General features: G+C 39.8%; 1 protein-coding gene and 1 non-coding gene across 3 annotated transcripts in view; one reads left to right on the top strand and one right to left on the bottom strand.

Moving 5' to 3' along the window:
• Positions 1–25,773, top strand: part of SLC7A3 (solute carrier family 7 member 3) — a 155,150-nt gene that overhangs the window by 23,124 nt on the left and 106,253 nt on the right. For both annotated transcript variants that reach the window (XM_064574211.1, XM_064574210.1), the window contains exon 2: positions 12,599–12,731. The gene's annotated coding sequence lies outside the window, so the exon portion shown is untranslated. The remainder of the gene's footprint in view (positions 1–12,598; positions 12,732–25,773) is intronic.
• Positions 9,108–9,216, bottom strand: LOC123851439 (U6 spliceosomal RNA). Its single transcript, XR_006792600.1, has one exon. It is a non-coding gene; the product is annotated as a U6 spliceosomal RNA (small nuclear RNA).

The following is a 25,773-nucleotide window of genomic DNA, read 5'->3' as shown; positions in this document are numbered from 1 at the left end:
CACAGAGACCTAGGAATTATCCTAGGCTTTTGAATCGCTTTCCATAACCCTACCAAGTGATTATCTAGGTCTATGCTTAAATACTTCATTATTTGAGGAAATTGCTCCAGAGACTGTCTCTGTCATTGTCGGTCAGCTCTAATATTTGACAACCTTTTATATTTGAAAACAGTAGTCATTGGTTTCCTCTGCTAAGTCTTGCTTTCTCTGTGCTGAATATCTGCAATTCCTTTCCTGCCATTATTCTCCTGGTAGAGTTTTAAGGTCTACTCATCATTCTGGTTATTCTGTTCTGTTCTGTTCATACTTCAGTTCATTAATATCTCTCTTTAAAGATTGGCATCTAGTAGGAAATGTACTATTTCAGGTACATGTTCTGATCAGTATAGAGGAGTGGGTCAATGACTCTCTTTGTTCTAGACCCTATACTACTACTCATGCAGGCCAAGATTAAGTTATTATTTTCTTTTTTGACAGCTATACCAATCACTCTGTTGACCTACGGTGAGCCTATAGTTAGTTGAAATCTATAAGACTTTAACTCTGTGGCTGTGTTCATCCACTTGGTACTTGCACAGTTGTGTTTTAGGACCTAGGACAAGTCTTGATCTCTTTCTTTTTGACTTGTTAAATTTAGCCTATTATACCTTTGTCAAGCTTATTTTGAATCTTGAATGCCATCCGGTATACTAGCTATCTTTTCCAGTTTGTCATTTGCAAATTTGATTAGTATGCCATTAGTGTCTTCATACAAGTAACAATATAAAAATATCAAGAAGGGCACCTGGGTGGCTCAGTCGGTTGGCCATCTGCCTTTGGCTCAGGTCATGATCTCAGGACCCTGGGGTCGAGCCCCATGTCAGGCTCCCTGCTCAGTGGGGAGCCTGCTTCTCCCTCTGCCACTCCCCCTGCTTGTGCTCTCTCACTCTTTCTCTCAAATAAATAAATAAAATCTTAAAAAAATAGTTATCCTCATATTATATTAAAAAAAGGCAGGGTAGAGCTCAAATCTTCTCAGCCTGACCTGAGACTTTCTCTCATGTTTAAGTCAATCCACCAAATAAGGGTTGCTGCTATTCATCTACCTTCAGCTGCTGTTGTATATAGGATCTGAACAAACAGACCTGTCACAATACAAAAAATAGATCCAATTGCTAGTTTTTTTCATAGGGTTAGTGCTTCAAGATCATAGACAGGCCTGTTTATTGGACGCCTGGGTTACTCCGTCGGTTAAGCATCTGCCTTCAGCTCAGGTCATGGTCCCAGGATCCTGGGATCGAGTTCCGCATTGGGCTCCCTGCTCAACGGGGGCTCTGCTTCTCCCTCTGCCTGCCGCTCCCCCTGCGGCAATAAACAAAGGCTTGTTTATTGTAAGATGGGGGTCTTTCACAAAGTCCAAACTTATTCTTGAGTGGAAATTGGCCAGTATTGCTCAGTATATGTCCTCCTTGGTGCCAGAGGCAAAGAAAAATGTTTCAGAGACCGTAGGCTATTCTACCTTAATCATAGAACCTTCATTGAATCTAAGGAACTTTAGGGGTCAACTAGTTCAAGCTTCAAAATTCTGCCTGACAAAACCTCCTATTAATGCACCCTTCTTTTTAAATCTGCTATATCAGTCAGCAAATACTTATACATCTTATTAAAAAGGAGGAAAGATGCCTTATAGAAAAGTGCTCCCAGAATTGCAAATAAGGATTGGAAAAGGTCATTGTCTTAAAATGAAGTAAAATTAAATGTATTGGATAAAAGTAGCTATTGGAAAACATACACGTACAGAATTAACCTACCCTAAGAAGGAGCTTCTAAGTTTTCTTTTAATGAGACTAGGTTATTTTTCTTTTTTTTTTTTTAAGATTTTATTTATTTATTTGAGAGAGAGAGAGTGAGAGAGAGAGCACAAGAGGGGGTAGGGGCAGAGGGAGAAGCAGGCTTCCCGCGGAGCAGGGAGCCCGATGCGGGACTCGATCCCGGGACTCCGGGATCATGACCTGAGCCGAAGGCAGTCGCTTAACCAACTGAGCCACCCGGGTGCCCTAACTAGGTTATTTTTCAAGTTTTCATCAAAGACCAGAGAGTGTAGTCTCAGGAAGAAGAGAATGAAATGTAATAATGCAAAGAAATCCTAAGTTATTCAATGGCCTTATAACTTCTCCATCTGAGATAGTGTTGTGTGAATAGAAGGGTAAAGGGTTGTTATCTGCAAGGAGCCTGGAAAGGGAAAGAATGCTATATTGTTTCTTTAGCCTTTTCTGGGGGTTCTTTTTGTTGTTTATTTTTAATTACATAGGTAATATGTGAATACTTCTTCTTTTTAAAAATATTAAAAACATTACAAGTAAGAATAAGTTTCCTTTCACCAATTCTCTTGCCCCCCATTCTGGTTAGGTAGGCTTTTTATAGAAATATCTTGAGTAGAGAAAGAGTTTGCCAGGTCTGTATAATTTGGTGGGCATATATCCTTTATGGATATAAACTCCTCTTGTTTTAAAAATGTGCTCACAGGCGAGTGGGTGGCTCAGTCAGTGAAGGGTCTGACTGGATTTCAGCTCCGGTTGTGATCTCAGGGTTGTGAGACTGAGCCCCAGGTGGGCCCACACTGGGTGTGGAGCCTGCTTAGGATTCTCTCTCTCCTGTTCCTTCTGTCCCTCCCTCACCTCTACCTGAGTGCGCTCTCTCTCTTAAAAAAAAAAAAAAATGTGTTCACAAATGAATCTTTTACTTTTTAAAAAATTTTTATTTGTTTATTTGAGAAAGAGAGGGAGCACACAAGCAGGGGGGAGGGGCAGAGGAAGAGGGAGAAGCGGGCTCCCTGCTGAGCAGGGAGCCTGACACCAGGCTGGATCCCAGGACCCCGGAATGATGACCTGAACTGAAAGCAGACACTCAACTGACTGAACCACCCAGGTGCCCCAAATCAACCTTTTAATATATAGTCTGGCCCACTGAATATGCCTTCTCCCCTAGAGAGACTGCCCTGTACAGATGATCATGTCCTGGTCTTTGAGATAAACTTGTTTCCCTTTGTAAATCAATACATTGGCATATAATCCAGCCAATTGTCAGAATGGCTGGTTTGACTGAGCACCATACCGTTGACCATTGTGATGCTTGACCACAAAGACACTGCCTACCTAAGAGGTTGTTCTTCTGTAGTCAACAACTAAGCCTCCTGATCTTAAACAGCTCCTTGACTTCTGTATGTATAGTGAGGTATAGAAAGAAATTTTTTTAAAAAGCTTCATGAGGAGTTTATGGTTTTACTGAGAAGATTAGACATACGTGTGAAGCATTTCTTGAATCAACGTAAAACAATATAGTAAAGGGTTAATTGGACAGCATGGATGAATGCTATGTAATTTTTTTAAAGATTTATTTTATTTTAGAGAGAGAGAGCATGTGTGAGTGGGGGAAGGAGCAGAGGAAGAGAATCTTTAAGCAGATTCCCCACTTAGTGTGGAGCCCGATGCGGGGCTCAATCCCACAACCCATGAAATCATGACCTGAGCCGAAACCAAGAGTCGGGTGCTAAACCGACTGAGCCACCCAGGTACCCCAAGTGCTATCTCTACAAATTCATATTCTCCTTCAGTCCCTGTTATCTCATCTTCTTCCCCTTCATATAGTCTGACCCGCTGTGGGCCTGTGCTGGGTGTGGGCCCTCACTGCCTACTCTTGAATTCACTGATCTGGCTTCTTTTCTGCTGTTGGCCTGAGATTGCTAGGGGTGAAGATAAGGGGCTCCAGGGACATGCGTTATGCTTTGCTATTTTTTTTTATTAGGGTCATCTTACCCATTCCCATGGCTTCAACTGTTTCCTATACATTCCCCTCACACAAATGTATGTCCAACCCAGACCTCTCTCCTGAGCTTCAGACTCTGCGTATGTATCTGCCTATGTGCATAGGAATCCTCTTGTGTTTTTTTTATCTTACTGAATGGCACCACTGTCAACTCAGTTGCCCAAGCCTAAAACCTTCATATCACCCTCCCTCTAGTTATTCTACCATCAAATCCTTTTGGGAACATTTGCTAAATATGCATTGAATCCATATACTTCTCTCTATTCCTACCGCCACTACCCTAATCCAGGCCACCATCACCTCTCACCTGAAGTATTGTACTGTCTCTTAATTCATCTATCTGCCCACTCTCTCCTACCCCCAAATCATTCTCCATACTATAGCCAGGAAACACTTTCTTTTTTTTTTTAAGATTTTATTTATTCACTTGACAGAGAGAGAGAGAGAGCACAAGCAGGGGGAGAGGCAGGCAGAGGGAGAGGGAGAAGCAGGCTCCTTGCTGAGCAGAGACCCCGACGTGGGGCTCGATCCCAGGACCCCTGGGATCCGGACCTGAGCCAAAGGCAGACGCTCACCAACTGAGCCACCCAGGTGCCCCTGGGAAACACTTTGTAAAACACACCCTTCAGTGACTTCCTAGTCCCATTGAAAGAAAGTCCAAATTTCTTTGCATAGCTTACAAGGCCCTACGTCTTGCTCCTGCCTCAGCTCTATTTATCCAAACTCTATCTCAGTGATTCTAAACTCTGTTTTCCATTCTTGGAGAATGCTGCACTCTTTTCCTCTTGAATCCAAACCTTCACAGATGCTATTCCAATGTCTGGTTGTTCCACTTTTAGTGATGGTGTGATTGAGTGGTGAGGCAGATTGGTGACCTCTTAGTTCTTCCATTGTAAAGTTCCTTCCTTATTTGTCTTTCTCCTATTGGTTTTAGTGTCCACTGATGATCATCATTTGAATCAGCTCTTTCATAAGAGGTTTCAAACTGGTGATTTTTCTAGTCCTGTAATCTCTTCTGTAGCCATTAGCTGGAATTCTTTTCATTTTTTTTTAAGATTTTATTTATTTTTGCAAGAGAGGGGTGGGGAGAGAGAGAGTATGGATGAATGGGGGGGTAGGGGCAGAGGGAGAAGCAGGCTTCCCACCGAGCAGGGAGCCCGATGTGGGGCTCGATCCCAGGACCCTGAGATCATGACCCAAGCCAAAGGCAGATGCTCAACCGAATGAGCCACCCAGGTGCCTGCTGGAATTCTTTTGTAAAGAATTGTCCTTATTCCCCTGAAACAAATAATACATTATATGTTAATAAAAAAAATAAAAGAAAAGAATTTTCCTTATTGACTAGATCTATTTGGTACCCTAAAATACAGTCTGTACATGATTGGAAAGGTAAATGTTTAATTCTTTTGTGGTTGTATGTTTTTTTATTTAAATTAGCAATTTAGAGTTTTGGACAATTTTATCAGAGAAACCATTTATAAGTGGTAGTTATAGTTCCAGAATAGCAGATGAAAACCTACTTAACCCACAACAAAAATGAAGCACTACACATAAGCAATGAAACATAGAAAATATTTTTGTAGTATTAGCTATTAAAGTACAAGTGAGTAAGTTTTTAAAGTTGAACTTAAGTGCTAGTACTTGAGAGAAAGGCAGTCTTAATTAGAGGAAGTCAAGGTAGATGTATACTTAATGGTGGTTTGAAGGGATGTGCTGAGTGCTTTCAAGAGCTTTTAGGATTTGATGATACTTGTTCTTATGTCTAATTCCACTAAGGATTTAAGCTATTTCCATGTTTGTGACTGGTGTAATACCAGCATGCTCTTACACTTAGCAACCAGGGACCACAACCAGAGCAAATTTTCTGCTTGCAAATGGAGAGAGGCACATTTTCCAGTATGCCAAGGATTAAAGGGGAGTTAGGTGGATGTGAGTGAATGAAACCAAGCTGAGAGTGGTAAATGATAAGAGAAAGGACTTTAATGCTAGGACTGTAAGGTCTGAGGAAGGACCAGGGCCAGGACTAGGGTGAGACAAATGAGGGGCCTGTAGTGCCCATCCTACACTTGCTTGAGCCTGAGAATGAGTGCCTCCTGAAGTGTTGTGCCCAGTGGCAGTGACTCTGAGGTCTGTCAGTGAGAAAGAGGGCAGCGAGGGCCATGGAAGGACTAGGTATTAAGGCTCTAGGAATCCTAGTAACAGGAGTCCTGGGTACAGGAGTTCAAACCTAAGTAAAGACTCTAAAGGTTGCAGACAGTATGTACTAGGAGAATAAGCTTCAAACACCAAAGTAGAGTAAATATTGGAGGTCAAGGAAGGCCTCACAGAGGAGACCTGTGTTGGAATCAGAAAGCTCTTCTCAGGCCAGAAAGGTGTGGGAAGAAGTGTGCTAATAAAGACAGAGGAAACAGTAGATGCAGAGGCTGGAGGTGTGAAATAGTTTAGTGGCTGGAATTGAGAGAGCGGTAAGTGATGAGGTTGGGGGCCCTGTTATGGAGGGCTTTTTAGACCCTGTTGTAGATTTGAACTTTGTGACTGTGAACCCTGGGGAACCACTGAAGGGTTTTTATGCTTGGAAGTGACATGGTCAGATTTGTGAATTTAAAAAATTATTAAGTATTTTCAAATGTACTCATAAGTAAAGCAAATAGTGAAAATGAGCCCTCCTATACCCATTAACCACATTCAATTATTATCAAGATTTAGCTGAACGAATTTCAGCTATCTCTTTTTTTCTCTTTTTCTGTCCTTTCTTTCTTTTTAAAAATTTGTTGGGGGCCCCTGGGTGGCTCAGTCAGTTAGGCATCTGCCTTAGGCTCAGGTCATGATCTCGGGGTCTTGGGATCCAGCTCTGCGTCGGGCTCTCCACTCAGCAGCAAGTCTGCTTCTCCCTCTCCCTCCGTGATCTCTCTTGCTCTCTCTCTCAAATAAATAAATAGAATCTTAAAAAGAGAGAGAAAGAGTCATCTATGAACCAAGAAGTAGGCTTTCACCAGACACTTAATTTGCCAGTGCCCTGATCTTAGAATTCCCTGCCTCTAGAACTGTGAGACATAAATTTCTGTTGTTTATAAGCCACCTAATGTATGGTATTTTGTTATAGCAGCCCGGACAGACTAAAATAAAGTCTAACTGACAATTCAAACTTGTATGTATTTAAAGGTGTGTAACTTGGTGATTTGATATATTTGTGAAATATTCTCCACAATCAAAGAGGAGAGGGTGGGGGTGGGGAAAAAGTTGGTCAAGGGGTATAAAGTTTCAGTTATGCAAGATAGTTATTATTTCTTAAGTCTTTCTTAGTCTAAAGCAGTCTTCACCTCACTTTTTCTTTTTCAAGCCATGGGCTTATTGCAGAAAGTGGGTCAGTTGTCCTATAGAAAATCCCACATTGTGGATTTGTCTGTTTGCTTTCTTATACAGTCATTTACTTTGTTCCTCTGTACTCCATATTTGTCTATAATGGACGTTAGCTTTAGAAGCTTGATGATACACAGATTCAACTTTTTTTTTTTTTTGGTCAAGAATACTTCACAGAAGTTGCTGTGTAATTCACTTTGAATCACATCTGGAGGCACATATCTATTAATGAACAGGTGATACCTGATTCCTTCATTATGATGTTTTCCATCAATCTTTTAGCTAATGGTCTAATCCACTGATGATTATTGACAAAATTAATTATTTTACTGGGAGGTTCAAAATGGTGATTTCCTAATTTTATCTTCTACATTAGTCAGTTTCTGAAAGTAAACTTTCTGTCATCAACTATGGCTATTGGATTACCTTTAAAGGGAAAGCAAGAGAAATGCTTAATTCTTGATCTTGGATTTGACTGGCAATTTTCAGAATAAAGAGTTGGTGCCCTAGTTATTTTCAGTGATATCTAATGAATTGTGTTTGTTCTCTATCATTGTGAACTCATGTTTTTTTTAATGTATTCAATGGGTTTCAATTGATTGCATTCATTATTCTTGTTAATGCTCGAATCATCCTATATTTTACCAGAGCTTTGCCTCCTATATCCCTCTGACACTACTCATTAGGGTTCCATACTTGCTTGATTTCTGGCACAAAGCTTACATGTATATTTCTTGCCCCAAACCTGCCATTTCTCTAAGAAGCTCTAGTTTATTTATATTTTCTTTTTTAGCAACAGCTTTATTGAGGTATAATTTACATAGCATAAAATTCATGTATTTAAAGTGATTTTTAGTAAATTTATATAATTGTGCAACCATGACCACAATCCAATTTTAGAATATTTCCATCAGGCTACAAAATCTCTTATACCCTGTTCAGTCATTCTCCTTTCCCACTCCTAGCTCCAAGCAACCGCTAATCTGCTTTATGTCTCTATTGACTTGTATTTCTAGAGATTTCGTATGAGTGGAATCATACACTATATAGCCTTTTGCATCTGGATGCTTTCATTTAGCATTAGTGTTTTTTTTTATTGAGATGTAATTCACATACCATAAAACCCACCATTTTAAAGTATATAACTCAGTATTTTTTAGTATATTCACAAGGTTATGCAACTGTGACCATTATCTAATTCCAGAACATATGTTTCACACCAAAAAGGAACTCCGTACTGGTGAGCAGTCACTTTCCACTTCTCCTTCCACTTGGCCCCCAGTGACCAATAATCTACTTTCTGTCTCTGTGGATTTGCCCACTCTGGATAGTTCATATAAATGGAATCATACAATATGTGGCTTTTTACCCTGGCTTCTTTCACTTAGCATAGAGTTTTCAAGGTTCATCCATGTTGTAGCTTCTATCAGTACTTACTTCATGCCTTTTTATGTCTGAATAGTATTCCATTGTATGAATGCACTGTCAATCTTAAAAGTAAAATAGCCAGTTATTGTACCAGCAAAAGGGGTTTAGTTGGGAGTAGCAGAGGAATTGCAATTCGGGACAAGCCAGCTCTAGCAAAAGCCACAGGCAAGTTGGGAGAACAAAGGACCTCGAGGACTGCTCTATTATAGAGAAAAGGGGGGTGCTGGGAGGGGCTCTTATAAACAAAAAGTCCACTGGAGTAAACTGGGAGTTTGAAGTGTAGTGGCTTTTCATTGGCTGAGTTGTAATAGTCTCTCATTGCCTGGGCTGTTGCTGGGCAAGGAAAAAATCTTCCTCCATCCTGCTGGGATAGTAAAGTAAGTTTCTTACCCTTGGGTCTGCAAAGGGGTACAAGGAGTGGTGTGGCATGAGAGCTCCCCCTTCTGGCCTCCTGACAGCTTTTTATTTTATTTTATTTTATTTTATTTCGTTTCATTTCATTTCATTTTTAAAAATAAAATATGGAATGCTTCACGAATTTGCGGGTCATCCTTGAGCAGGGGCCTGTGCTAATCTTCTCTATATCATTCCAAGTTCTAGTATATGTGCTGCTGAAGCAAGCACACATGATTGCATTTTAAATGAGGTTTCCTTTATTCAGTTTCACAGTAACTTATCTCGTTTATCAGTTGATGGACATTTTAGAGTTGTTTCCACTTTTTGGGTCATATATGGTTACTATATGATTAACCTTTTGAGAAACTGTTACACAGTTTTCTAAAGCAGTCACACCATTTTACATTCCCACCACAGTTTTCTCCCCATCCTTGCCAACACTTGTTTATTGTCCTTTTTTTTTTTTTTATCATAGCCATCCTAGTGGGTGCAGCCACTTTGGAAAATAGTCAGCAGGTCCTCAAAAGGTTAAGCTCAGGTTCTGGTACCACCACTCACAGAGGCCATTGTGATTTTCTTTTTCTTTCTTTTCTTTCTTTCTTTCTTTCTTTCTTTCTTTCTTTCTTTCTTTCTTTCTTTCCTTTCTTTCTTTCTTTCTTTCTTTCTTTCTTTCTTTCTTTCTTTCTTTCCTTTCTTTCTTTCTTTTTCTTTCTTTCTTCTTTTCTTTTCTTTCTTTTTTTTCTTTAATGGCCTGCCTGGACTAATTCTGTAGAGTCTGTCTTCACAGAATGCACAGTGTGTAGCCCACTGATATTTCTCTTCAGTTTTTAAAAAATTCTTTTTATTTTTAAGCCTGGCTTCCTAGGTGTCCTACCTGGGGTCAGGATAGCTTAGTGGTCAGCCAGTGCTTTTTTAGAGGTTGTCCTGAAGCACCTTGGGCCGGTATTGTCTTCCATGGTTTGTTGATGGAATTGTGTGTGGGTCAGGCAGCAAATTCAAAATTCAGGGAGTTTACAGGTCTTACCTGATTTTTACTTTCTGCTAGGCTTTCTCATGTGTCCTCTGTGTCCGTGCAAGTTTTCACCTTCAGCCAGGCAAATGTAGATGACTAGGACCCTCTCCAGTACCCTGAGCTTGAGTGCAGCCTTGCACATATGCATGGCCTTCTAGATCACCAGGGAAATGAGGAAGCTTATCAAGTCCCATTATGGCTGTCTTGTTTTCTGGATCTCTCTGGCTAAACTTTTGGCAGGCCTGCTGTTCTGTTGCTTCTTGCCCCAACCAATACTGTGACCTCAGGTAACTGTGATGTGTTTTTCCCTGATCTAAGGAGTTTGCTTTTGTTTTCAATACCCCTGGGCATAGGACTTTTTTGTGCTCATTCCTGAACAAGTAATTCCCCTCTAGCAGCCAAGTTGTTAGTTTTTATGGCTTGTCTTGCCCTGCCCTTGTAAAATCAGCTCCAGTGGAGCTGGGAAGGGGGGAGTGGGATGTGAATAGCCTCAGGCTGAAACACCATAGATTCCCACTGTTCTTACCCAAGGTTCAATAGGTTTTCTTGAACACTTCTCAATTTATTTAATTTTTGTCTATTTCCAGAGTCCCGAGATAGTTGTTTTTGACAATTTTCTACAGTTGTATTGTTGTTTGGTGGGGGGAAGGATTTGCTGAGCCCCTTACGCTGCCATTCCTGAAGTCCTGCCTAATTTATATTTTGAAAGATCATTCTAATAGCAGTGGAGGTGGTGGGTGGTGGGGAAACTGGTGGTCGGGAGTGTAGGATTTTACTCAGTAGTACTTTGTTATCTGTAAACAGGAATGGAAAATATAAATAGCTGGGTTGTTTTGTTGGGGGAGGGGATTGGCAGAATAGGTATGGTGGAAAATCAAGGGGTTAGGAGAACTGAGAGTGCTGGTTACTGTCATTGAAGCCTCACTGTCCCTGGGATCTCTCCTAGGTAGAGAAGGAAGTGAAGTTCAAAGGGACATGGTGGCCTTGGAGAATAGGTAAAAGAGCTGATGAATTAAAGGCCTTGAAAGAGTCAAAGTGTAAATTCAAGGAGTGTAAGATATAGGAGAGGTAGGAAAACAAGTAGTTCTGAGAGAAGACTTGGCGTTTGGTTTTAGAAGTAGAACCATTCCAGGTATCACTACAGAAAGAAATGATTGAAACAGTTGAGATGAAGAAATTAGAATAGACTATCTCAAGGAGCTGTGAAATTTGGACATTAGATCATCAAGGGGGCTGATGAAGGCTTTCAAGATGAAAAGGTGAAAAGAAAGCAGTATTAAAGTCCTCAGTAAACGTAGTGGGGGAGACCTGGAAGTTGACATTTAACATTGAAAGGGTGCTATAATTGAGTAGTATGGACTTTGAGGAAAGAAGGGCTGTTGAGGGAAGAGAGTGAAATAATACTTTGGGGATCCAGTAAAGAAGACATGAGAAGATGCTAACCTGATCTTGACTTACGGGAAGGGGTGAGTGAAGGAAAATAAGCACCCTCCCATTAAGAGCTCTGCAAAGGACACAGTAGAATTTGGGACACCCAGAGTTAAGAAGAGGAGATGGAAGCTCAGTGCATGAGCAAGAGCAAAAGTGAGAACGGTTTAGGAACTGGTGGATAGTTTGGGTTTTTTATTTGTTGGCTTGTTTGTTTTGCTTAAGTATAGGGTGCAATTAGGGGTATAATAGATAATATTGGAATCTATGTGATTAGTTTGAATCTAAAATATAACTAGGGTCATTATTGTTTAAAATTTTATTAGTCAGATGGTATACTAAGGAAACTTTTTCAAGTTATTTTGTTTAGATCTTATAGAAATTTTGGAACTGGTATTGGTAGCTGGGAAGTAATTTGACAGCTTTGGAATATTTTGACTGCAACAAATGGGAAATTGGTATATATTTGCTAAGTCATTAATGCCACCATTGGAATTGAAATTGACTAAGGATCACAATTTTGATAGGAATGTGTCTAGTAGATAGTGATGAATTTTGGCCTTTTTGTAATTAGAAACTTGTAGCTTTAAAAATGTGTTGATTTTTTTTGGAATACTCTTTTTCCATTCTTTTCCAGAACCATCCGAAACCAACAATATTTAGAAGACTGTGTAGGATCTGCTTAGTGTGAGGGTTTTGATCTCAGTTGCCCTGACTCTATTCAATATGATTGTGTCTATGTCTTGGTAAGATATTTAGCTAGAAGCATAGAAGAGAAAATGTAAAGCAAAAATGCGACTGAATTGGAGATCTAGAGTTCCAGTTACGAAAACCTTAAGAAGATTAACTGCTGTGATGGTAATCTGGCACATATTCAGTTCTAGCTGTCATTTGTTGTGAATTGAAAGAACATTGAAATAATTGGATGCTGAGGTGCATAATTGCTGGCAATGGGTTGGAGGAGGGGAGTTGGTTAGCTGGCAAGGAGCCTTAGAGCTGTTTTTATATTAATGCTGTATATTTGGTATTGGTCGATAACAGGAGAAAAATTATTTATGATCATGCTGGGGACTTATTACATTGATTTCTACTCTGTAATAATATGGAAGAGTTTAATGGTTACTCTTACCGATGTAATATTTCTTTTTTTTTCTTTTTTTGTCATTCTAGCAGCCATCAGAAAGCGATCACAAAAGAGCTATTGCCTTTTCATCTCTTCATCATTTGTGACCTGGAATATTGAGCTCTTGGGCTGGCAGAATTCCAGTTCATGAGGCAATCTGTGTCATTCTGGTCTAGCCAGGTGAGTAGTCCCTATGGGCTAGTTTCTTGTTTTCTAGAAAAGAACAAGAAAGAAAAAAAAAAAAGCAAAGAAATGTAATATGGAAAAATAGAGATATGAATCTTAGGCCCTAGAGGAGAAGCTAAGGCCTGGGCCGTAAGCAGCAAAACAGGCGGAGAAGACCCTGGGGGTTATGTACAAGTTCGGTAGTGTGGTATTCATGAAATAGAAACACCGAGAACGAAGTCTGTTTTGGGACCTGGCTTGGCTTCAAGAATGAGGAAACTTAGATTGAACTGCAATAAAAATATCTATGAAGGCAAGATTAAATAGGAAGGAAGTATGCTTTGAAGTTAAAATGGATCGAAATTGAATTGTAACAAAGTGTTTTTTCCGATGAAATATTGGCTATATAGAGATGAGAATGATATTGTGAAGATTTCACTAATATTTTAGAGTTAAGAGAATGAATCCTGGCTCTTTGACTTACTAGCGGTGTGTTCATGGGAAAATTACTTACCTTCTCCCAAGCTCAGTCTCTTTACCTATAAGATAGATGAAGGGTACTGACACGGTTGTTGTAAGAGTTAAATGAAAAAATATATAACGTGTATCGCATGATGCCTGGCACATACTTAGAGCTCAGTACATAGTCACCATTATCAGGCAGTGGAAGGGAGAGTTAACGAGGTGGATGTTCAATAATGAGATGAATTATTTTTCACAGGTAGGTGTGCAATTAGTTATTTCTCGTCAGAGCAGCTTGCAGCAAGTTGTTTCAAGGTCAGAATCTCTTGGAGATCAGGCTACAATGAGTGCTAATTAGGCCAATTTGAAGGAGGGTGACTTCCTCTGTTTCTTGAGTTGGTAACAAATTAGGTCTCCTCTGCACTCTCTTTCCAGGATAGCACTTTTAACATTAGCATTTTTCATTAGATTTACCATTAGTGTTTTTAATACTTTTGTTTGTTTGACTGGGATCTTGAATTCGGAGGAAGATGGCATAATGGTGGACAGGTTAGGTAGCCAGGCCATGCTAGCTGGAAACAGAGAAGGTGGTAAGAGTGTAAAAGGTAAAGATTTCTCCATAGTTAGTGCGGATCACCTTCTGGATTGAATTTTTTAAAGGATTTTATTTATTCATTTGTCAGAGAGAGAGAGAGTACAAGCAGGGGGAGCAGCAGGGAGAGGGAGAAGCAGGCTCCCCGCTGAGCAAGGAGCCAGAAGCGGGACTCGATGCCAGGACCCTGGGATCATGACCTGAGCTGAAGGCAGACGCTTAACCAACTGAGCCACCCAGGCGTCCCCTGGATTAAATTTTATCAGCTCACTTGTCCGGGTAGAGCGAAGCAGAATGCCTGGAGTTGAAATGTCACAGGGAGCCTACAACAGAGGTCCTAATGAGGCTCTCTGGCCAGCTTACTCAAGTTAAGGAGGAGGAGGTAGGCTTCTCAGTCTAGATAGTGAAGGAGGACATGAACTGTACTTTTTCCGGACCTAGTTTTCTTAGGCCTAAAAAGGAGCCATGGAAGAGAAAGTTTAAAGGTACAGGATTTTTGTTGTTATTTCACATTCTGTTTGAACAGTCTCTGATTTACTTTTTTTTTCTCTTTTAAGTGGGCTTTATTTTTAGAGTAGTTTTAGGTTCACATCGAATCGACCTGAAAGTACAGAAAGTTCCCATATGCCCCCTGCCCCTCACCCCAGCCTCCCTCACGATCAACATATTTGTTACAATCAAGGAGCCTACACAGACACACTGGTATCATCCAAAGTCCATAGTTTACTTTAGGGTTCACTCTTGGTGTTGTACATTCTATGGATTGTGATGTATAATGACATATATCTACCATTACTGTATTAGAAAGAATAGTTTCAAAGCCCTAAAAATCCTCTGTGCTCTGACTATTCATCTCTCTCTCCTCCTTAACCCTGGCAACCACTGATCTTTTTACTGTTTCCATAGTTTTTGTTTTGTTTTTTTGTGGTTTTGGTGGAGGGTGTTTTGGTTTTGTTTTGTTTGTTTGTTTGCTTTTAGTAATCTCTTTGCCCAACATGAAGCTCGAGCTCACTACCCCCAGATCAAGAGTCACATGCTCTGCTGACTGAGCCAGCCAGGTGCCCCTGTTTCCCATAGTTTTGATCTGATTTTTAAAAGCAGCTTTATTGAGGTATAATTCACACACCACATAATGCACCCATTTAAAGTATAAAATTCGGGCGCCTGGGTGACTTAGTTGGTTAAGTGACTGCCTTCGGCTCAGGTCATGATCCTGGAGTCCTGGGATCGAGTCCCGCATCGGGCTCCCTGCTCGGCAGGGAGTCTGCTTCTCCCTCTGACCCTCCTCCCTCTCATGCTCTCTATCTCATTCTCTCTCTCAAATAAATAAATAAAATCTTTAAAAAAAAAATAAAGTATACAATTCAATTGTATAATTCAATGTATTGATCTTTTCAAAGAACCAGCTTTTGGTTTCTTTGATTTTCTCTATTGATTTCCTATTTTCAGTTTTATTAATTTCTACTCTAATTCTTAGTATTTCTTTTCTTCTGCTTGGATCAAACATGCTCTTCTTTTTCTAGTTTTCTAAGGTGGAAACTTAGATTATCAATTTTATTTATTTATTATAAATATTTTTAAGGATTTTATTTGTTTGTTTATTTATCAGAGAGAGAGAGAGGGAGAGCGAGCACAAGCAAGGGGGAGTGGCAGGCAGAGGGAGAGGGAGAAGTAGGCTCCCCGCTGAGCAAGGAACCCCATGTGGGACTGGATCCCAGGATCCTGGGATTGTGACCTGAGCCAAAGCAGATGCTTAACTGACTGAGCCACCCAGGCATCCCAGATTATCAATTTTAGATCTTTCTTCTTTTCGTTCTTTTTTTTTTTTTAACAGTTTATTTATTTATTTAAGTAATCTGTACACTCAATGTGGGGCTCGAACTCACAGCCCCGAGATCAAGAGTTGCATGCTCCTCTGGCTAAGCCAGTCAGGTGCCCCTCTTCTTTTCTTTCTTTCTTTCTTTCTTTTTTTTTTTTTAAAGATTTTATCTATTTGTCAGAGAGAGAGAGAGAGAGTGAGCACAAGCAGGGGGAGCGGCAGGCAGAGGGAGAAGCAGGCTCCCCACTGAGCAAGGAGCCTGATGTAGGACTCCATCCCAGGACCCTGGGATTATGACCTGAGCCGAAGGCTGACACTTAACCGACGGAGCCACCCAGGCGTCCCAGTTCTTTTCTAATATATGCATTCAATGCTATAAATTCCCCTCTGAGCTCTGGTTTTGCTGTATTCCACACGTTTCAATAAGCTGTGTTTTCATTTTCATTTAGTGAAAATATTTTCCTAATGTCTCTTAGATTTCTTCTTTGACTTGTGTGTTATTTAGAAGTGTGTTGTTTAATCTTCACATATTTTGGGATTTTTCCGATTATCTTTCTGTTATTGATTTTTGGTTTAATTCCACTGCCACCTGACAACAGAAATTGAATGAATCCTATTCCTTTAAATTCTGTTCTTTAAATTGTTAAGGTGTGTTTTATGGCCCAGAATGTGATCTGTCCCGGTGAATGTTCCCTGTAAGCTTGAGAAGGACATGTAATCTGCTGTTGTGGGATAAAGTAGTCTACAGATGTCAATTATATCCAGTTGATTGCTGGTTCTATTGAGTTAAACTATATCCTTATTGATGTTCTGATTGCTGCATCTGTCCATTTCTGATAGAGGGGTGTTGAAGTCTCCAGTGAAGATCCTAGACTCACCTATTTCTTTTGAAATGCTATTAGTTTTTGCCTCATATAATTCGATGCTTTCTTGTTAGGTGCCTACATGTTAAAGATTGTTATATCTTCTCGGAGAAGTGACCCTTTTATCATTATGCAATGCTCATCTTTATCCTTGATACCTTTCCTTGTTTTGAAGTCTGCTCTGTATGAAATTCATATAGCTGCTCCTGCTTTCTTTTGATTAATGTTAGCATGGCCTATTTTCCTCCATCCATTTACTTTTAATCTATATGTCTATATTTAAGGTGGGTTTCTGGTAGACAACATATAGCTGGATCTTGTTTTCTGATCCACACTGACAATCTCTTTAATTGGTACATTTAGACCATTAACATTAACATGATAATATTTACCATATTTGTTGTTTTCTGTTTGTTACCCTTGTTATTTTTTTCCTATTTTTTCTTCTACTCTTCTTCTGCCTTTTGTGGTTTTAACTGAACATTTTATATGATTCCATTTTGTATCCTTTCTTAGCATATCGATTATACTGCTTTTTTTTTTTTACCTTTTTTTAGTGGTTGCCCTAGAGTTTTCCGTATACATTTACAACTAATCCACGTCACGTCCACTTTTCAAATAATGAAATAACAAATAACACTGTACCAACTCACAGGCAGTGTGCGTACCTTGTAATAACAAAATAATCTTAATTCTTCCCTCTCATCCTTTGTTTCAATACTGTCTTTCATTTCACCTATGATAAGCATATACACACATGCACACAGGCAATACACACACACAAACATACATAATTGAATACATTTTTGCTCTTATAATTTTGAGCATACTGTTGTCTATTAGATTAATTAAGAATAAGAAAGATTTCTTCTGTTCCTTTTTTTCTTTCTTCTCCTGGTATTCCCGTTATGAATATATTATACTTTTTTTGTTTACCCACAGTGCCTAGATTATCAGTCCCCTTTTCTTAAGAAAGTCTTTTTCACTTCGGTTTTCATTTCTGCAGGTTTCTATTGAGTTATTTTCAAGCTCAGAGATTTTTTCCTCAGCCATGTACAGTCTACTAATGAGCCTTTTAAAGGCATTCTTCATTTCTGTTATAGTGTTTTTGATCTCCAGCAATTCTTTTTGATTCTTTTTTAGAATTTCCATCTCTCTGCTAAAATTTCTCATCTGTTCTTGCATGTTATCTTGCATGTTATGCCCCTAGCATATTAATCATAATTGTTTTAAATTTATGGTCTGAGGGGCACCTGAGTGGCTCAGTCCTTAGGGTCTGCCTTTGGCTTAGTCATCATCCCGGGGTCCTGGGATCGAGCCCCGAATCGGGCTCTCTGCTCAGCGGGAAGCCTGCTTCTCCCTCTCCCACTCCCCCTGCTTGCGTTCCCTCTCTCGCTGTCTCTTTCTCTGTCAAATAAATAAATAAATAAATAAATAAATAAATAAATAAATAAATAAATAAATTTATGGTCTGATAATTCCAACACCTGGGTCTAGTTCTGATGTTTGCTCTGTTTCTTCAAACTGTATTTTTTTGTCTTTTGGTATGCCTTGTAATTTTTTGGTGGAAACCAGACATGATGTGCTAGGTAAAAGGAACTTTGGTAAATAGGCCTGTAGTAATGTACTGGTAAAGTTTGGCGGGAGGGGAAGCATTTTATAGTCCTATGATTAGGCCTCAGTTTTTCAGTAGCCTCTGCCCCTGGGCTGTGAACTTGGTCTCTCAGTTTTTTTCTCCCACCCCTCAGGTGATACAGGGTGGATAGAGGGGTCAGGATTTGGGTATTTCCCTGCCCCCAGGTTGGTTATGCTCTGATAAAACCCCAATAGGTTAGGCGGCCATAAAGTAGTTTCTCTTGAGGGCAGGCCTTGTTAGGTAGAACAGAATGGTCTGGCATATTTTAGAATGATTATTTTCCTCTCCTCTTGCTGGAATCCTGAGGAGATTTTTCATTAGTCTTCCTTATAAGAATCTGGAGGTAAAACTCATAAAACTGTGGGGGTCCCCATGACTGGGTCTCCCTGATTTTTTTTAAGATTTTATTTATTTATTTGACAGAGGGAGAGACAGCGAGAGAGGGAACACAAGCAGGCAGAGCAGGTAGAGAGAGAAGCAGACTCCCCACTGTGCAAGGAGCCTGATGTGGGACTCGATCCCAGGACCCTGGGATCATGACCTGAGCTGAAGGCAGACGCTTAATGACTGAGCCACCCAGGCGCCCTCCCTGAATTTTTTTTAAAGATTTATTTATTTATTCTAAAGAGAGAAAGAGAGAGAGAGCAAGCATAGTGGGGAGGGGCAGAGGAAGAGAGAATCCAAGCAGACTCTGAGCTGAGTGTGGAGCCCAACGTGGGGCTCAATCCCACAACCCTGAGATCACTACCTGAGCCAAAACCAAGAGTCCACCGGTTAACTGACTGCACCACCCAGGTGCCCCGTCTTCCTGGGTTTTTTATCTCTCAGGCTTGTCTACTCTGAGCCTCCAGCATTTCATCAATTATAGTTCAGATTTTTCTATGCCAGTACTGGTTCTTGCAGAGGTTTCTTCTCTGAAGAGTTATGATTCTGTGTGTCTGCCTATCTCTCCAATTTTGGGAACAGTGGTTTGCCTTGTGACCTTACTTTTCTGACAGATCTAGGAAGAGTTGTTGATTTTTTTTTAAAGGTTTTACTCATTTATTTTAGAGAGAGATACAGAGAGCACAAGAGAGAGCAAGCACAAGCAAGGGAGAAGGGCAGAGGGAAAGGGAGAAGCACAGCAGGGAGCCCAATGCGGGGCTCGATCCCAGGGCCCCTGCCCAGAGTTGTTGATTTTTCAGTTTGTTAAGCTTTTTACTTGTTAGGACGGAGTGGTGACTTCTAAACTCCTTATGTTCCAGACTGGAAATTGGAAGTCTCTTTTGTCAGGTTTTTTGTTTTTTTTTTTTTTTTGAGAGAGAGAAAGAGAGAGAAGAGAGCACGTGAGCGGTGGGGGAGGGGAGGGCCAGAGGGAGAGAGAGAATCTTAAGCAGGCTCCATGCCAGCGCAGAGCCTGACGCGGGGCTCAATCTCATGACCCTGAGATCATGACCTGAGCTGAAATCAAGAGTTGGGGCTTAACCGACTGAGCCACCCAGGCACCCCTCCTTTGTCAATATTTTAACGGGACTATTTGTCTTATTATCAAGTTGTAAGAATTTATATACTAGTGCTTTAACATATATATATATATATATATAATTTGCAAATATTTTCTCTCATTCTGTGAGTTGTCTTTTCACTCTTTTTTTTCTGTTGCTCCCTGGAAGTTTAATACCTTCTTTCCTCATTGTCCTGGAGAAGCTCTACCTTTGCCTCCGAATTTGTTATTTTTTCCCCATATCCTTGAACCACTTTCTAATACCAACACCTTTTAATGAGCTGTCATCTCTCAAACAAGATCTGATGACAGGAACTGGGGAATTTTTGCCTTCCATGTGTTTGATAACTTCTTTTTTTATGTTCTGTGACATAACAGTCATTGAGGTCCTTGGGTTAGGGAGCCAACATTCAGGACACATGGTGCGGGCACAGATTTAGAATTGAGAGGGTCTAATACCTCTCATTTTTTGACTCTTTACAGCAGGGAGAGTAAAATACAACTTATTGTCTAAATAAATCATCCTCTGGGACGCCTGGGTGGCTCAGTTGGTTAAGCGACTGCCTTCGGCTCAGGTCATGATCCTAGGGTCCTCGGATCGGGTCCCATATCGGGGGGGGGTCCTTACTCAGCGGGGAGCCTGCTTCCCCCTCTGCTTGCCTCTCCCCCTGCTTGTGTTCTCTCTCTGTCTCTCTCTGACAAATAAATAAATAAAATCTTTAAAAAAAATAAATCATCCTCTGATTCTCCCCAAGTAAATTTTTATGCTTGAAAACATTGTTTCCCTGCTGAACTGTGGGGCTCGAACTCATGACCCTGAGATCAAGAGTCATGTGCTCTTCCGACTGAGCCAGCCAGGCTCCCCTGAATTGCCTTTTTACAAGTGTGGCTGACGTACCTGTGCACTGCTTTCCCTAAGCAGTTATTCTCATAACTAAAGTAGTGTCTCAGATGTGTTTTATATTTTCCCCGAGCATTCTAAAATTTAGGCATGTGAGATTACCTTCAAGGATAAAGTTAGATAAGCTGATTGCATTTAGAGAGATCTTTTTCATAGTCCTGGGTGTCTTAGGCTTAAAAACTATAAGAAAATTAATTTAGGGGCGCCTGGGTGGCTCAGTCGTTAAGCGTCTGCCTTAGGGTCAGGTCATGATCCCAGCATCCTGGGATCGAGTCCCACATTGAGCTCCCTGCTCAGCGGGAAGCCTGCTTCTCCCTCTCCCACTCCCCCTGCTTGTGTTCCCTCTCTCGCTGTGTCTCTATCAAATAAATAAAATCTTTAAAAAAAAAGAAAATTAATTTAGTTGCAGTTTATACCTATGACTTCTTTATCCTCCTGTTCAAGCTCTTCAGTCCCTGTTTATATTGAGGATTTCATCTCCTATCTTCCTGGAATCTGGCTGGCATGTACTGTCTTGCCATGGATCCTTTAACTGATGAAGGGGGAGAATCTTTTTGCTCTCTTGATATATCCTTGGAAGCACCGAAGTTTTGAATTTTGGTTAAGTACAGCATACCCATTTTTTCCTTTGGTTACTTGTGTTTTGGTGTCATGCCTATGAATTCATCACCCAATCCAAGGTAATGAAGATTTACACTTATGTTACATTGAGGTCTTTGATCCATTTTGAGTTAATTTTGTCTATGATGTGAGGTAAGGATCCAACTTCATCTTTTGCATATGGCTATCCTTGTGTCCCTTGAGTTTCCATATGAATTTTACGTTCAGCTTATAAATTTCTGCAAAGAAACAACCTTAAGGAATTTCCTTAAATTCATTTTTGGGTTGTTTTTTGCAAGTGTGCAAGTATATAGAAATACCACCAATTTTTGTATATTTATCTTATATCCTGCACCCCTGCTGAATCCATTTCTTAGTACTAATAGTTTTTTAGTGGATTTCTTAGGATTTTCTACATACAAGACGATGTCATCTACAAACAGAGATACTTTTACTTTTTTTTTCCAGTCTGGATGCCTTGCATTTCTTTTTCTTGCCTAATTGCCCTGGCTAGATCCTTCAGTACGATGTTGAATACAAGTGGCAAGAGTAGACATATTTGTTTTGCTCCTGAGCTTAGGGAAAAGCTTTCAGTCTTTCACCATTAAATACTATGTTAGCTGTGGGTTTTTCATACATGCCCTTTACCAAGTTGAGGAAGTTCCCTTTGCTCCTACTTTATTGAGTGTTTTATCATAAAGAGGTTTTGAAGTTTGTCAGTTTTCTGCGTCTATTGAGATGATCATGTGGTTTTTGTTCTTTATTCTGTCGATTTGGTGTTTTACACTAATTGATTTTTGGATGTGAAACCAACATATTCTTGGGACAAACCTTACTTGGTCGTGGTTTATAATCCTTTTTAGTTTGTGTATGTGTGTGTATGTGTGTGTCTATAGTCATAAGAGATTCTGGTCTGTAATTTTCTTGTCGAGCAATGTCTTTGGTTTTGATATCAGGGTAATACTAACCTCATAGAGCAAGTTAGGAAGTGTTCTCTCTTTATTTATTTATTTATTTTTTGGAAGAGTTTGTGAAGAATTGGTATTAACTCTTAAGTGTTTGGTAGAATTCACTAGTGAAGCCATCTGTGTCTGGACTTTTCTTTTTGGGAAACATTTTGATCACTACTTCAATCTTTTTACTTATTTAGATGTATTCAGATTTTTTATTTCTTCTTGAGTCATTTTAGTTATTGTGTGTTTTCTAGGGATTTGTCCATTTCATCTAGGTTATCTAAACTGCCTACTAATCATTTTTGTATTTCTAATATGAGTAGTGTGATTTCCCACTTTCATTCCTGATTTTAGTAATTTGAGACTTTTTTCCTCATCAGTCTAGCTAAAGGTTTGGCAGTTTTGTTGATCTTTTCAAAGAATCAACTTTTGATGCACTGATTTTTCTCTGTTGTTTTTCTAATCTCTGTTTTATTATATTACAGTCTCATCCTTATTATTTTCTTTTTTCTATTTGCTTTGGGTTTAGTTTGCTCTTCTTTTTCCAGTATCTTCAAGTGGAAGGTTAGGTTGCTGATGTGAGATCTTTCTTTTTTTAATGTAGGCATTTATAGGGCGCCTGGGTGGCTCAGTCATTAAGCGTCTGCCTTCGGCTCGGGTCATGATCCCAGGGTCCTGGGATCGAGTCCCACATCGGGCTCCCTCCTCGAGGGGAAGCCTGCTTCTCCCTCTCCCACTCCCACTGCTTGTGTTCCTGCTCTCCCTATCTCTGTCTCTGTCAAATAAATAAATAAAATCTTTAAAAAAAAATGTAGGCATTTATATCTATACAATTCCTTGTAAGCACTGCTTTAGTGGCAACCTGTAAGTTTTGGTATGTTGTGTTTACATTTTTACTCATCTCATAGTATTTTCTAATTTCCCTTGTGATTTTTATTTGAACCCTTGCTTTTCCAGGAGTGCCTTGTTTAATTTCCACGTATTTGTTAATTCCCCAAACTTCTTTGTTATTAATCTCTAATTTCACTCCAGTGTGATCAAAGAATATAGTTCATACAATTTCCATCATTTTAAATTTACTGAGGCCTAGCATATAGTCAGTTCTGGAGAATGTTCCATGTGCATTTCAGAGTAATGGGTATTCTTTTGTTGTTGGATGTGGCATTCTGAAGAGGTAGGTTAGGTCTAATTGGTATAGAGTATTGTTTAAGTCTTCAGTTTCTTTTGTTGATCTTCTGTCCTGTTGTTCTATCCATTATTAAAAGTGGGATATTGAAGTCTCCAGCTATTATTGTTGAATTGTCTATTTATCCCTTCAATTCTGTCAATTTCTGCTTCACGTATTTTGGGGTTCTTTTGTTAGGTGTATATATATTTTAATTGTTATATAGTCCTGCTAGTTTTATTATTATAAAATGTCCTTCTTTATCTCTAGTAGCATTTTATTCTTTTTTTTAAGGTTTTTTTTTTATTATTTTTAAGTAATCTCTACACCCAATGTGGGGCTCAAACTTACAACCCTGAGATCGAGAGTCACATGCTCTACTGACTGAGCCAGCCAGGTGCCCCAGTAACATTTTATTCTTAAAGCCCATTTTGTCCAATATTAGTCCAGCAGTTCCAGATTTCTTATGGTTGCTGTTTGTGTGGTATATATTTTTCCATCCTTTTACTTTCAACCTATTTGTATCTTTAATCTAGTGTTTCTCCTGCAGATAGCATATAGCTGGATCTTGTTTTTTTAATCCATCTGACAATAACTGTCTTTTGATTGGATTGTTGAATCTATTCACCTTTTTTTTTTTAAAGATTTTATTTATTTATTTGAGACAGAGAGAATGAGAGAGAGAGAGCACATGAGAAGGGGGAGGGTCAGAGGCAGAAGCAGGCTCCCTGCCGAGCAGGGAGCCTGACGTGGGACTCGATCCAGGGACTCCAGAATCATGACCTGAGCTGAAGGCAGTCGCCCAACCAACTGAGCCACCCAGGCACCCCTAATCTATTCACCTTTAATGATATTATTGATATAGTTGGATTATATCTGCCATTTTAGTTTTTATTTTCTCTATGGTTCATCTCTGTTTTTGTTTCTCCAGTCTTCCTTTTCTACTTTGTTTTGTATTGTGAATATTTTCTAGTGTAACACTTTCTTTTTTTAAAATGAATTTTTATTTTATTTATTATTAATAGAATTTCATCTGGGGCGCCTGGGTGGCTCAGTCATTAAGCGTCTGCCTTTGGCTCAGGTCATGATCCCAGGGTCCTGGGATCGAGCCCCGCATCGGGCTCCCTGCACAGTGGGAAGCCTGCTTCTCCCTCTCCCACTCCCCCTGCTTGTGTTCCCTCTCTCACTGTGTCTCTCTCTGTCAAATAAATAAATAAAATCTTAAAAAAAATAGAATTTTATCTTAAAAAGATAATTGTGGTGGGTGGGAATGAAGAGCCTTGGCCAAGATCCACGGCTGGGAGATTGGTGAGGATACAATTGTTATATCATGTACAAGATGATGAGGGCCTAAACTAGGGCAGTTGTAGGGTTGGAGAGGATGGATTCTAGAGATCTTCAGAAAAGTAGAATAAAACCTTAGTGAAAGGGGCACCTGGCTGGCTCAGTTGGGTGAGCATGTAACTCTTGATCTTGGGGTCATGAGTTCAAGCCCCACGTTGGGCATAGAGCTGACTTAAAAAAACCCAAAACCTTAGTGGGAAATAAGATGTGTATGTTCGTAGCAGCACTGTTGAGTAAGAGGATGACTTGCAGGTTTCTGGCTTGACCTAGGAGGAAAATGGTACCACCAACTGAGATAAGGAATATAGGAGGAACAGGCTTGGTGGTGAGGGTGACAATAAGTTCAGTTTCAGGTATGTTTAGGAGCATTTAAGAAGAGGCATTAATCAGGTAATAGGATATGAGATTTTGAAGTTCAGGGGAGAGATGAAGACAGGAAGTAGACATTTAAAAACTATTAGCACTTAGGTAATTGTTAAAAGCATGGAATTTATGAGATTGCTTAGGGTGATTATAACAAGAGGAATAGGCTAAGGTTGGTTCCTAAGGGAATGTTTAGAGGTTGGGTTAAGGAATACCCCAGAAAGGAGATTTCTATCCTTGATTCTTTTTTTTTTTTTTTGGTCTTATTTACACATTTTCTATGAGAAATTTCATCTATACCAATGATTTAAAGTACCTTTTTTTTCAAGATCCATCTTAGTATTTCTTTCTTTTTTTAAAAAATTTTAATCACCCAGTGCTCATCATGACAAGTGCACTCCTTAATCCTCATCACCTATTTCACCCATGCCCCCCACCTCCCCTCTGGTAACCATCAGTTTATTTTCTATAGTTAAGAGTCTGTTTCTTGGTTTGCCTCTCTTTCCCTTTTTCCCCTATGCTCATTTGTTTTGTTCCTTAAATTCCACATATAAGTGAAATCATATAGTATTTGTCTTTCTTTGACTGACTTATTTCACTTAGCTTAATACTCTCTAGCTCCATCCATGTCATTGCAAATGGCAAGGTTTCATTCTTTTTTATGGCTGAATAATATTCCAATGTGCATTTATACCATCTCTTCTTTATCCATTCATCAATCAGTGGACACTTGTGCTGGTTCCATAATTTGGCTATCATAGATAATGCTGCTATAGGGGTGCCTGGGTGGCTCAGTCGGTTAAGCGTCTGCCTTCAGCTCAGGTCATGATCTTGCGGTCCTGGGATCGAGCCCTGTGTCAGGCTCCCTGCTCAGCG

This window comes from Mirounga angustirostris, unplaced genomic scaffold, assembly GCF_029215605.1.
Source record: "Mirounga angustirostris isolate CCGP_5_RB_7025 unplaced genomic scaffold, mMirAng1.0.hap1 SCAF_11, whole genome shotgun sequence".
NCBI lineage: Eukaryota > Metazoa > Chordata > Mammalia > Carnivora > Phocidae > Mirounga > Mirounga angustirostris.
The sequence above is the reverse complement of the archived record's forward strand: the minus strand, read 5'-3'. Positions and strand labels throughout refer to the sequence as shown.